Source organism: Aphis gossypii, chromosome X, assembly GCF_020184175.1.
Source record: "Aphis gossypii isolate Hap1 chromosome X, ASM2018417v2, whole genome shotgun sequence".
In the NCBI taxonomy this organism is placed as follows: domain Eukaryota; kingdom Metazoa; phylum Arthropoda; class Insecta; order Hemiptera; family Aphididae; genus Aphis; species Aphis gossypii.
In genome coordinates, this window is record NC_065533.1 from 23,221,932 (window position 1) to 23,233,634 (window position 11,703).

The following is an 11,703-nucleotide window of genomic DNA, read 5'->3' on the forward strand; positions in this document are numbered from 1 at the left end:
CGAAGGGAATGGCTTATTTCGCGGCTATCCTGCATATCTGCAGGACTTTCCCCTATCCGCAACCTGGGGACGCCCCCGGTGGCATGCCCATGCCTCACCGGGAGGTTAGGTTAACCTAACCTAACCTAACCTAACGATTACGATTTATCCTCAAACGATAATAAATATTTGTTATCATTCAAAAAGTATACTTGTAAGTCGTAGATACTTGAAAATTTCACCAGTTATTATTTAGAATGGCATTTTCTTTACATGATTTAATTTTCAAAATATTTTGTTTTTTTTTAATAGGCATTTGAAATATTAATTTTTGTTTAGTTTTTTTTTTTTAAATATAAATATCGATACAATTTTTTTGCCGAATCAATATACTCGAAAATTAAATACACAATTCCTCATAATTTAGTCTTATAGTGATTCAAAAATTATAATAATAATTAGCACAATATATTTTTATTACCTTATTTTATTAGTTCAAATATTGACAAAACTTCGTCAAAATCATGAATATTTTCAAATTATTTTGTAGGTATACGTAATTCATAAACAATTTTGTATAAGTAGCCAATTGTTGAAAATTGAATACAATATTTTCCATAAATTGGCTTACAATAATTTTAAAAGAACTTAAATGTTGGTGTATTCAGGCCATTAAAACATATTAAACTACCTTTTTTCACCAACCACTGGTAATTATATCCTAGGTTGACAAATCATCTTTGTTCAGAATCGTTTTTCGTATACAATTACACCTATCATTTGATTGATTTAAATTTAATACATCAATTTTTTATAGTGACTTACTGTACAACAGAGGGTTAGCCACTTGACCACTTTTTTAGATAATATAGTATATAACTTTTAAACTTTTGAATATTTTAGGGTGCAGTAAAAAGGGGTAGAAAACCCCATGTTAACGAAAATTTAATTTTTGAGGCATTTGTAAAGAGAAAACATGAAATTATAAATGAACAGGGTTTAATTAGTCCAGTATCAAGTAATGTGTGGAAAGTTTTATCTGAAGATTTGAATTATAAACTTCCTTCAAATTTATTGTATATTATGTTTTATGAGGATAGACATGAATGGAAATCTCGTTTGATTAAATTACTTGGATTGGAAGATCATGTGAAAAATCCTATAGAAGTTGATCAATGTTCCTCATCAGATACAGAATTATCTTTGGAATCTAATAAAGATGAATTTATTAAAAAGCTATTTAAAATAAATATTCCTTTTAATGTGTTCACTCAAATTAAACCTATAACTGTGACTTATAGATAAAAAATCTGGATACAGATCATATGACATACTCCCACCAGGCATTTAGACAGATACAATCAATGATATATTTTTAAAAGAGCATAAGCTTCCATGTAATTTCATATATAAAAGAGGAAAAGTTAGTCGTGATTCTCGGAAAAGTGAACATTATATTTGGTTCTGTGCTAAGTGTAAAGATTGTGGGTCTGAAATGGAAGGATGGTCAGACACGGAGCCTAAAGGTGGTGAATCACTTATCCTTAGTCTCCATACTAACGACACTAGAGGCACCGAAACAATGTATGATATTAAGCGGACATTAAAAGGTTTTAAACAAAATATGGTTGGGGAACAATTGTCATCAGATTTTGGATCTAATTGGAGAAGAAAAAATGTCAGCGATTTGGAATTTGGATGTACTTCTCCACCTAATCTTTATACTCTAAATACTTTGAGCAAAGCTAAGCAGCAATTTAAAGATGTTTCATTAGGAATTGTGGAAAAATGTCCAATAAAATCTCTCGTTGAATACAAACATAATTCAACTTATGCTGGATCAATATATAATATTGGTATGGATCCATTTTTTGTTTATTATTGATCCAATCATCAAATTATTATTTACAAAGATGAAGTAAAAAGTTATTGTAGATTAGCCATAGATGGTACAGGTGGTTTAGTACAAAAAATTAAAAGAACAAGTATGAACATATCATCAAATAATATTTTTCTTTATGAAGGAGTAATAAATACGGGTTTTGGACAAATTCCAGTAGTCCAATTGGTGTCTGAAAGTCATGATACAGACAATATATTCAATTGGTTATGGCGTCGGAAAAAAATGGTAATTCGATGTCCGCACGAAGCAGTGTGTGATTATTCACTACCAATACTGGGTGCTATGTCTCGTGCTTTTTGTAACGTATCCTTAAGTGAATATGTTGACAAATGTTTTTTATGCTTAAATACATCAAATAAAAATTTACCATCCTGTTACATAAGAATAGATGTTGCCCATATGTTAAAAATATTTGGTAGACTTAAATGTTTGAGTGGAAAAAATAATATTTAAAAGTGTTCTATGTTAGTTGTCTCAGACTCCTTTTAGTATCAAAAGACATAGATGATTTTCGTGAAATTTTAACAAACATACTTACTGTTTTATTAAGCGAAACTGATGGATGGTTAGATAAATTTTGTACAAAACCTAATCCTTCAGCACAAAGTAGGGTCTATTTAGTAAATCGTATAAAGGATATACCAATTCAAGACGAAGTACAAGAAATAAATTTCGATTTGTTAGACGATGTTGCATTTAACGAAGACTCTGAAGAAAATGTGGCTTCTGGTTTCAATGAACGTCCAAATCAAATTACAACATTTCTAGAAGATGTATTAAAAACAAGTAAAGATAATACTGAACAAAATGTAACCGTTTGTCCTCTCATTCACTTCCAGAACTGACCACTGACATTATACGTATATGTAAGCACTTCCTTCTTTGGACGTCTGTCATGCAATCATTGTTTAATTCCCCGTATGATATTGCTACTTCTGCATCCGTCGAAGAGGACTTTAAAGAACTAAAATGCCATATTCTTCATTTTGAACGTAAACCTATGACGGTAGATAGATTTGTTATAAATCATTTAAATAGCATAAATAGTAATGCTCGACTATTCAAGAGTTCCCAAATTCGAAACTCAGCAAAAATAAATAAACAAGAAATATCAGTTAAAGGCCAGGATACAAAAATACATGTTCAGTTGAGAAAACCAAACCACTTGATATCATAAATGTTCAAAATGATGATTGTATTCAACATGACAAAGATATATATATACCCAGTGTTTCAAAGTCAATATGGGATATTAACGACTCGTTTTACGAAGAATTTGACAAAGAAATAAATGGCATACTGCCAAATGTAGTCTCTGACAAAAAACCAGAAGAAAGTGAAAGCAAAAAAGCTGACAGTAAATATTGTTGTATACAAGATGAAATATCTGATGACAACTCAATTACCCTTTCAACTTCTCAGTCTGATGAAGAATATGAAAATTGGCGTGGACTTGGTGGTGAATCTCAAGAAATACATTTTAATGATAAACCTAAAAGACAGAGAATAATAAAATATATTCAAGCAAATAGAGATATCGAACTTTCATTTAATAAAAAAAAAACTAGATCAAATTTCAACTCATTACTATTGAATGGTAATTTATCATCAATAGTTTACATGGCAAAAAAACGATATCTTGTAAATAATACTTGTGCGTTTGATTCTGTGACTGTAATTATTTCAAGAGCATATATTGATAATGATATATATAAACATTTTGTTGATGAAAGTTCTGATCAGTTTTTGAATTTTTGCAAATCAGTGGCTTATGGAAATGCTCCTAAAACTATATATAAAGAACGAGTTAAATTAATAAGGAAAATATTTAACGAAGATGACGGAGTATCTGGTTTGAAAGTTATAAACTGTGAATGCAACGTAATATTCATAATTTATAAATTATTAAAAGAATTTCCTTCAGCTTAAGAACATATTAAATGTTCTAATACAAATTGTAAGTATGCCAATAACTTTAAAAACTGTAGTAGAGTTGTATTGGATAGAGAAAAACTTCAGAAAATATCAAATTTGGAAGGGCTGCTAAAAACATATATAGAAGAGAGAAGTTATGATTGTCGTCAACCATCGTGCAACGGAATAGTTTCAACAAGTAAACAATTAAGTCATCATATATTTATTGAAATGGACCAAGTCGTAGGTACCAAAAATTTTACAATGGTTCACTTCCCAGTAGAATTGAGTGTCAATAACGAAAGGTACGTATTATTTATTAATTAATCTATGAATGATAATGAAATTATACTACATTATATTTTTTACTCAGCTTTTTATTAAATGGATCCATTAATTATACAAATGGACATTACATTAGTCATGTACGCCGTTTTGGCGTACATGACTATATATTTTACGTATATATTTTTTAACCGATTTGGTTAAAAAAATTGCAAGATGTAAGAAACCAGGACAGATGAAAGTGAATCCACATTTATTGGTTTATACCAAAAAGTAATATTTTTAGTAAGCAATTTACTGTTGTATTTTATATTTCAATTAAAGATACGAGTTTGTATTTTTTAACGAGTCATAATTTTTTTACAGTTGTATTTTGAATTTTGTATTATGTACTTAACTCAAAATCAGCCAACGTATAGTTAATCGGATTGTTGGACCTAATCGGTCAAAATCGGGGGGCTGCGTGAACTTGGCCCCCGGATTTTTGTTTTTTGATTCCTAAGTTTTCTGGTGGTTTACAAATTCACAAATTTAATTTACAATTATTTACAATTAATTTACAATGGATTGCAATATGTCCGAATTCGATCGGCCAAAGTCGGGAGGCTGCGTGAACTTGGCCCCCGACTTTGTTTTTTGATTTCTAAGTTTTCTGATAATTTACAAATTTGGAAATTGAATTTACAATTATTTACAATTGTTTACAATTTGTCCGGAAGCGATCAGATAGATTGGGGGGGCTACGTGAACTTGGCCCCCCGAACTTATTTTTGACCTAACGGCCGAGGGGGGTGTTTACAAATTCAGATATAAAATTTACAATTATTTACAATTAATTTACAATTGTTTGCAATAAATTTAAAAGTTTTGCACAAAGTCGGGGGGCCAACTTCATGTACGTTTCAAACCACCGCAAAAATTTCCAAATTATGAAGTGTTTCCACTGAAGGTGGTAGATGAAGAAAAAAGATCATCATTTCGACTTGTTACTAATAACCGATGATGAAAATTCTCATTTTACCTACATCTCTAATTTTTCCCGACTTGTGCGATCATAGAAAACCCGACATAAAGCAAGTGCGGTATTTTGTAAACAATGCTTTACATCGTTCGAACCTCTAAATATTAATAAATATGAATTAAATGAACGCATACGATTTGAAAAACACAAGTTAATATGCGGAACACACAAACCAATTTTACCTCGAATGCCTACCCCCGGATCGATGTTAGAATTCGCCGCATGGAAAAAACTCAACGACATCCGATAGTTATATATGCTGATTTTGAAGTACTACTAAGAAAATCCGATGAAAAATGTGGGAACAATACAAAAGCTATTCAAAAACACGAGGCCATGAGTTATGGTTTTATGGTTAAAGCAAATAACGAAATTCCCGCGGAACTGCTAGAACAATTGAATATTCCAACTTCACCTATAATTTTTCGTTTCGATGAAGATAATCAGAATGTAGGTGAACATTTTGTGAAGAGTATCGTTGAAATAGCTGAAAACATTGAAAAATTACTACAAACCAACATACCAATAACCTTTACTACAGAACAACAACAAGCACATAATTTATGTAAGACATGTAATTAATGTAAAAACGGTTTCTCTGTGGGAAACCATAAAGTTGCTGATCACTGTCACTTATCGGGTAAATTTCGACAAACATTGTGTAATACCTGCAACCTCAAGCTTCAAACACCAAATTTTGTACCATGTTTTTTTCACAATTTATCGAATTATGATGCACATTTTATTGTAACTGAACTCGGTCTCGATGTGAAAAGAATTTCTGTAATACCAAACAGTGAAGAAAAATTCATCTCATTTTCAAAACACGTTTCCAACAACTTTTCAATACGGTTCATCGACACATTAAGATTTATGGCTTCAAGTTTATCAACACTCTCGGAAAATTTATTAACACCAGGGTTCGAAAAATTTAGAGAAACAGCTAAACATTTTAATGCCGCAGACCTCCACTCGTTACTCGTAAAGGTGTTTACCCTTATGAGTATACGGATGGTTGGAACAAGCTGGAGCAAACCCATTTACCGAAAAAGCAATTTCTTTACACAGTACGCTAACAGAATCAAATACACAAGAAGAAGATTATGAACATGCAAAAACTGTTTGGAGTCACTTTGGAAAGGGGAAGAAATATAATTGATTGGGAAGGGGAAAAATATTTGATGGTCAGGTGTCATATTTAGTCGAAATCAGAATATTATATATATTATTTTTCTTCAAAAGGTAAGGGTTTGAAGGAGAAGGTATAAAATATATGCCAGTTACGTGTAGGATCTGGTGATGGTGTTGGGTTTATGCGTGTTGCCTATATTGAGTAATTAATACAAATTTGGGAGGAGCTGTGTAGTTTGCCTATACAGGTCATGCCTAATGCCTATCCTTTTACATGTAAATTTAAGGGGGGGAGGTTCTAGAATCCCCATTTTACACCTACTAACATACTTATTAAATTTTTATCTGAAAACAAAAATTAAAATATATATACATATAGTACTCATTATAATTTAATTCTGAAATTATAACTTCATATTGGATTTAAAAATTGCATAATTATATTATTGCGGTTAATTACTATATAATAGCTTTATAACTTATGATAACACAGAGATTTTATTTATGGTTAAAATATAACAAGTTTGAATTGATATTATATTATAATGGTTATTGTCGTTTTATTCGAGTGCCTAATGGTCTTTCTGTGTTATTCGTCAGCTTGTTTTTATTCGTCTTAAAAAAACAAAATGTCATCAAAAAAAAAAATAAATCTGGCTCTGTACCGGCGACCAAAAACAAACCATTATAGATTTTATGGAGTCACATCCTCATCTCTCCAAAGGTAAATTTAGCGCCTCATTTACCAATGAGAAAGCAACAAATCTATGGCAGGAACTAACAACACTTTTGAATTGTATACCGGGACTAATAAAGAATGGAAAGCTTGGCTTCGAGCAAGTATTTCAATTCTTAAATATTTTGAATTAGTTCATATTTATTCGACAATATAAAAAAAAATTAGTAGGTAACAAGATATTTTTTTAATTTAGACATGGCATGATATGCAAAATACAAAAAAGCAAAATTAAATACAAATTTTCGAACTACTGGTGGTGGTGGATAAATAGCTACGCCACTAAACAAATTGGATGAATCCCTAGTAGGCATTATAGGTGAAGTACCAATAACAGGAGACCCGTGGACAATGGAAACTATGTAACGGATTACATTTGATTTTCAAAAATCGTCAACTTCAACGATATAAATATATAAAATACAGATTTAAGTTTTGGATTAAGTAATAATTAATTACTAATAATTTCATTGTATATAATATATTGTACATTTCAGATTTTCACAATTATCACCAACGTCAGTAGCACCGTTATCGGTCGACTATATTACTGATCAAAATTTATCGCAAACGTAAGAATTTACATGAATTAAATTAATAAAAAATTAATAGTTACAAATATTTGACAAAATATATTGTTCAAAATGACAAAATATTTGGTATACATAAATTAATGTATGTGTTAATTTATTGATTTTTAGTGATTTATTTGATAATTCTATTATTGGTGTTGAAAGAAGCGTGAACAGTACTACACAGTCTACACAGCCTACACATCATGAACAAGAATCACAAACAACAGTAATTTATGCTAATGATAAATCAGCTGATAAAACTGATAAAAGGTATGGGTTTTATGTAAAATGTAGTAATATTTATATAGTTATATGTGAATGAGTGATAAGTGTGAATGTAATAAGTGAATAATATTTTAAATAAACAATGATGTGTGATGGTGTGGTACTGTGGTGGGAGGAGGGTGGCCGAATACTATACCTACTTATACTTGACTTTAATTTCAGGTACAACGATTTATTAAGTACTTATAAGACTACGGAATTACGAAATAAACCAAAAAACAGACAGTACAACAAAAGACAGCAGTTAGAACAATCAGTAAAAGCTACGACGGACCTTGGCGTATTAAGTAGAGAAAAGAATAAAATTCTAGAAAATTATTATGAAAAAAAGCTTTAACTTCTTCAACAAAAATTAAAACTGAAGGAAAGAAGTGTGATTGCTAAAGAAAAAATAGCAAAAAGTATTTCAGATTTAGCAGAAAATCATTTTGCAAAATAATAATATAAATAATAAAAATATAAAATTTAAATACTTGTAACGTCACAGAATTTTAGGCCATTCCTTATCTCTATGCGTAATTATAAGTAACATAATAACGGTTATACAATAACGTTCCCCCGCTCTCCTACCCAGTGATCGGTTGTCGCTGTCGGTCGGACTCCACCGCCGTCGTTGGCTTTGCGTCAGCAGGGCATACCAGTACACCCAAACTATTGTCAAATTTCCCACCGCAAGACAACACTGCAAGCCACCGATATTCACCGACTACGTCCATCACGATCTCCGTCTCTGCGCATTTTGTCAAAAACCGTCTACTGGGTCACTACAACTGGATACTGTTCACAACTGATACAATCCACCTATACCCACGTGACTGACCAACGGTTTTTTTTTTTGTCTTCTTTTTTCTCTTTGATCTATCATTTTTTTGACACGTCGTACATGACAACATGATGGGATTACTACATCTACGGGCCTGTGGCGGGCGAAGCCACCACATCTACAACGGTTTTCCATCACGTCGAGGTCACCATCAACACCTCCAGCCTTCAGTCGTCGTAATGTATAAATTTTCCAAAAAAAAACCCCCCTATTAATATATATCCATTTTATCATGTCGTTTCTTATATCTAATTCTCTCTTAAAGTCCTCTTTTTTAAATCTCTATACCCCGGTAACCGTTCTCACGGAGCCGTGGGTCCGTCTTAATATATATATTATACAAAATAATATTCCTATTACCTTGTAATTAATATAATAAGCTCGGTAACCAAATTTCGGAGCCGCAGCTCATATTAATATTATTCTATCCCCATTTATCCCCCCAATCAGTGGCGTAATTAGGGTGTTGCATGTGTCGCACTTGCAACACCAAAAAATTTTCAGGTGTTGCAAAAGTATCATTTTGAAACACCAAAAATATTCAAGTTTATTATCCCCCCTCCCGCCATTTATTTTGGTATTAATAATACCACGGTCTAAGGTCTTATGTGGTCTTATGTAGATTATTAATACTAATAATATTAATATCTACGAACGCCGAGCGCATACCGGTGGCATATCTCAATTCTCAATATCTGTGATACCACTGAATTAAAATATTTGTTATAATCGAGAAATCTTAGTTGCAAAATTATTTGATTAATTGTTTATAGTGATTTTGTATCACGTGGAGAACGCACGGTACTATCTTGCATCGTGGCGGAACGCGTAAACCGAAAAATAACATAACATTCTTCTTTAATTCTTTTTCATTGTCTCACATTTTTCGTAAACTTCTCGTACAAATTGTTCAAAACCAATGGCGTCTAATAAAAGACAGCGACAGCCAGAAGGAGTACAGAAGATAACAGCATTTTTAACAAAAAAAACCAAGTCTAGTACTGGTAAGTAATTACAGAGTATATACTCAATATTGAATACTAAAAACGATAATAATTAGTTAATAGTTTATTCACATACGTGATACTTACAATTTACATCAATTTGTAGAACAACCTGATCCAGGGTCAAGTATTTTAAATACTAAAACAAATGAAGTTACAGAATCTGATGTTCAATCCAATGTCAATGAATGTATGTTTTTTACTAATTTAATTGGTTTATTTTGTGTATATTATTTAGTGAAATCAATGTTTGCAATTGTAATGCTTTTGTGATTTTGTTGAGTGTTTTTATATCTCATGATTAGTTCCTATGTATTTTAGATAGAAATGTTATGCTAAGTAATGTTATTAATTTGTTAATTATTTGTTAGGTACATATAAATATTTTTCTTTTTTATATTTTATCTACATAAACTGCAATAATATATGTTATTTTGTTTTAACTAATTAATTAAACAATAATATTATACTATACTATAGTAGGTACATTTTATTATTTTAATCAATAAGTAACTACTATAATATTTTATATTATCCATGCTTACATCTACATGTGAAAACCAATCCTTGTTTAACAAGTAAGTAAATGTTTTTTAGTTTGTAGGTATTATTAAAAATTAAAATTATTTTTATTTTTTATACTTATTTTGCTTGTTTACTGATTGTTAGAATTGTCAAAATAAAAAAAACTGAAATGTACCTTACCATACTACATTTTAAAATTATTTTTTAATAATATTAATTATAATTACAGTGTCTGTTGTATTAAATGATCAAGATCCTGCATTGAATGTTAATGCATACCATCTGATTAGTAATAACTTTGGCCCATACCAACCAAAAGACATTCAGTTTCCACGGGTAAACGGTAGGTCATTCAGACAGGATTGGTATGTTCTACATGAGTGGCTAGAGTACAGCCCAATTAATGACGCAGCCTTCTGTTTTACTGCCGATGCTTTCCACCATCAAATAAATATAATGAATTGGCTTATACATTACATGGTTTCAAAACATGGGCTAGAGCAACAAAATCATTTAAAGATCATGAAAATAGTGCCTCTCACAAAGAAGCTAGTGTTAAAGTGTCTGGATTTCATTCAAGTAAAAATGTTGGAAGTATTGCAACAAATGTAAGTACTTATTATAAACAAACTGTTCAGAAAAACAGAGAGTATTTGACAGTAGTTTTGGATAGTTTGTTGTTTTGTTGTCGCCAAGGTATAGCTATACGGGGACATAATGAAAGCGAAGATTCATTAAATAAGGGTAATTTTCTTGAACTCTTACACCTCAGGGCTAAAAATAACAACATTTTGCAAGAATATTTTTTACAAAAAGAACATCATTACAGATATACCAATGGAACTTACCTTAATGAATTTATTAATATAATGTCAAGTCAAGTTCTTAGAAATATAACTTGTGATATAAGAAAAGCTAATATATATAGTATTTTAATCGATGAAACTCAAGATCTATCAAGACATGAGCAAGTTGCTTTTATTATTCGGTATGTAAATGAAGTATTTGAACCAAATGAGGTATTTTTAGGGTTCTATAAAACAAATCGTACTGATGGAGAAACTCTTGCTAATTTAGTTAAGGAAGTACTCTGTAATAATAATCTACAAATTCAAAACTTACGAGGACAGTGTTATGAGGTGCGGCTGCCATGCGTGGGCAATATAATGGTGTACAAGCAAAAATCCGTGAAATAAATCCACTTGCGATGTATGTGCATTGTTATGCTCATATATTAAACTTGTGTTTAATTGATTTAGCTAAACAGTTATTTACGCAGTAGATACATTTTGTACAAGTTTTTTAAACTTTAAAATGTAAATCAATTTTAAGTATTAGGTACTTATTTTAATTGAATTGGAACTATTTAGTGTACTTGGTGTTTTTTTGAATTTTTACTAAAAGTTGGTTCACAATCATCTTGATTTATATTTTTAGAAAAATAATCACTAATTTTACGTTTTGACATAATTGTAACAATATGGTAATAAAAAATAATTATTATGAAAATATAAAATATAAA

General features: G+C 30.6%; 1 long non-coding RNA gene across 1 annotated transcript; it reads left to right on the plus strand.

Annotated features, from left to right (window-relative positions):
• Positions 1-9,328: 9,328 nt before the first annotated feature.
• Positions 9,329-10,578, plus strand: LOC126551987 (uncharacterized). The gene is made up of 3 exons (XR_007605850.1): positions 9,329-9,656; positions 9,763-10,234; positions 10,411-10,578. It is a non-coding gene; the product is annotated as an uncharacterized LOC126551987 (long non-coding RNA).
• The last annotated feature ends 1,125 nt before the right edge of the window (positions 10,579-11,703 follow it).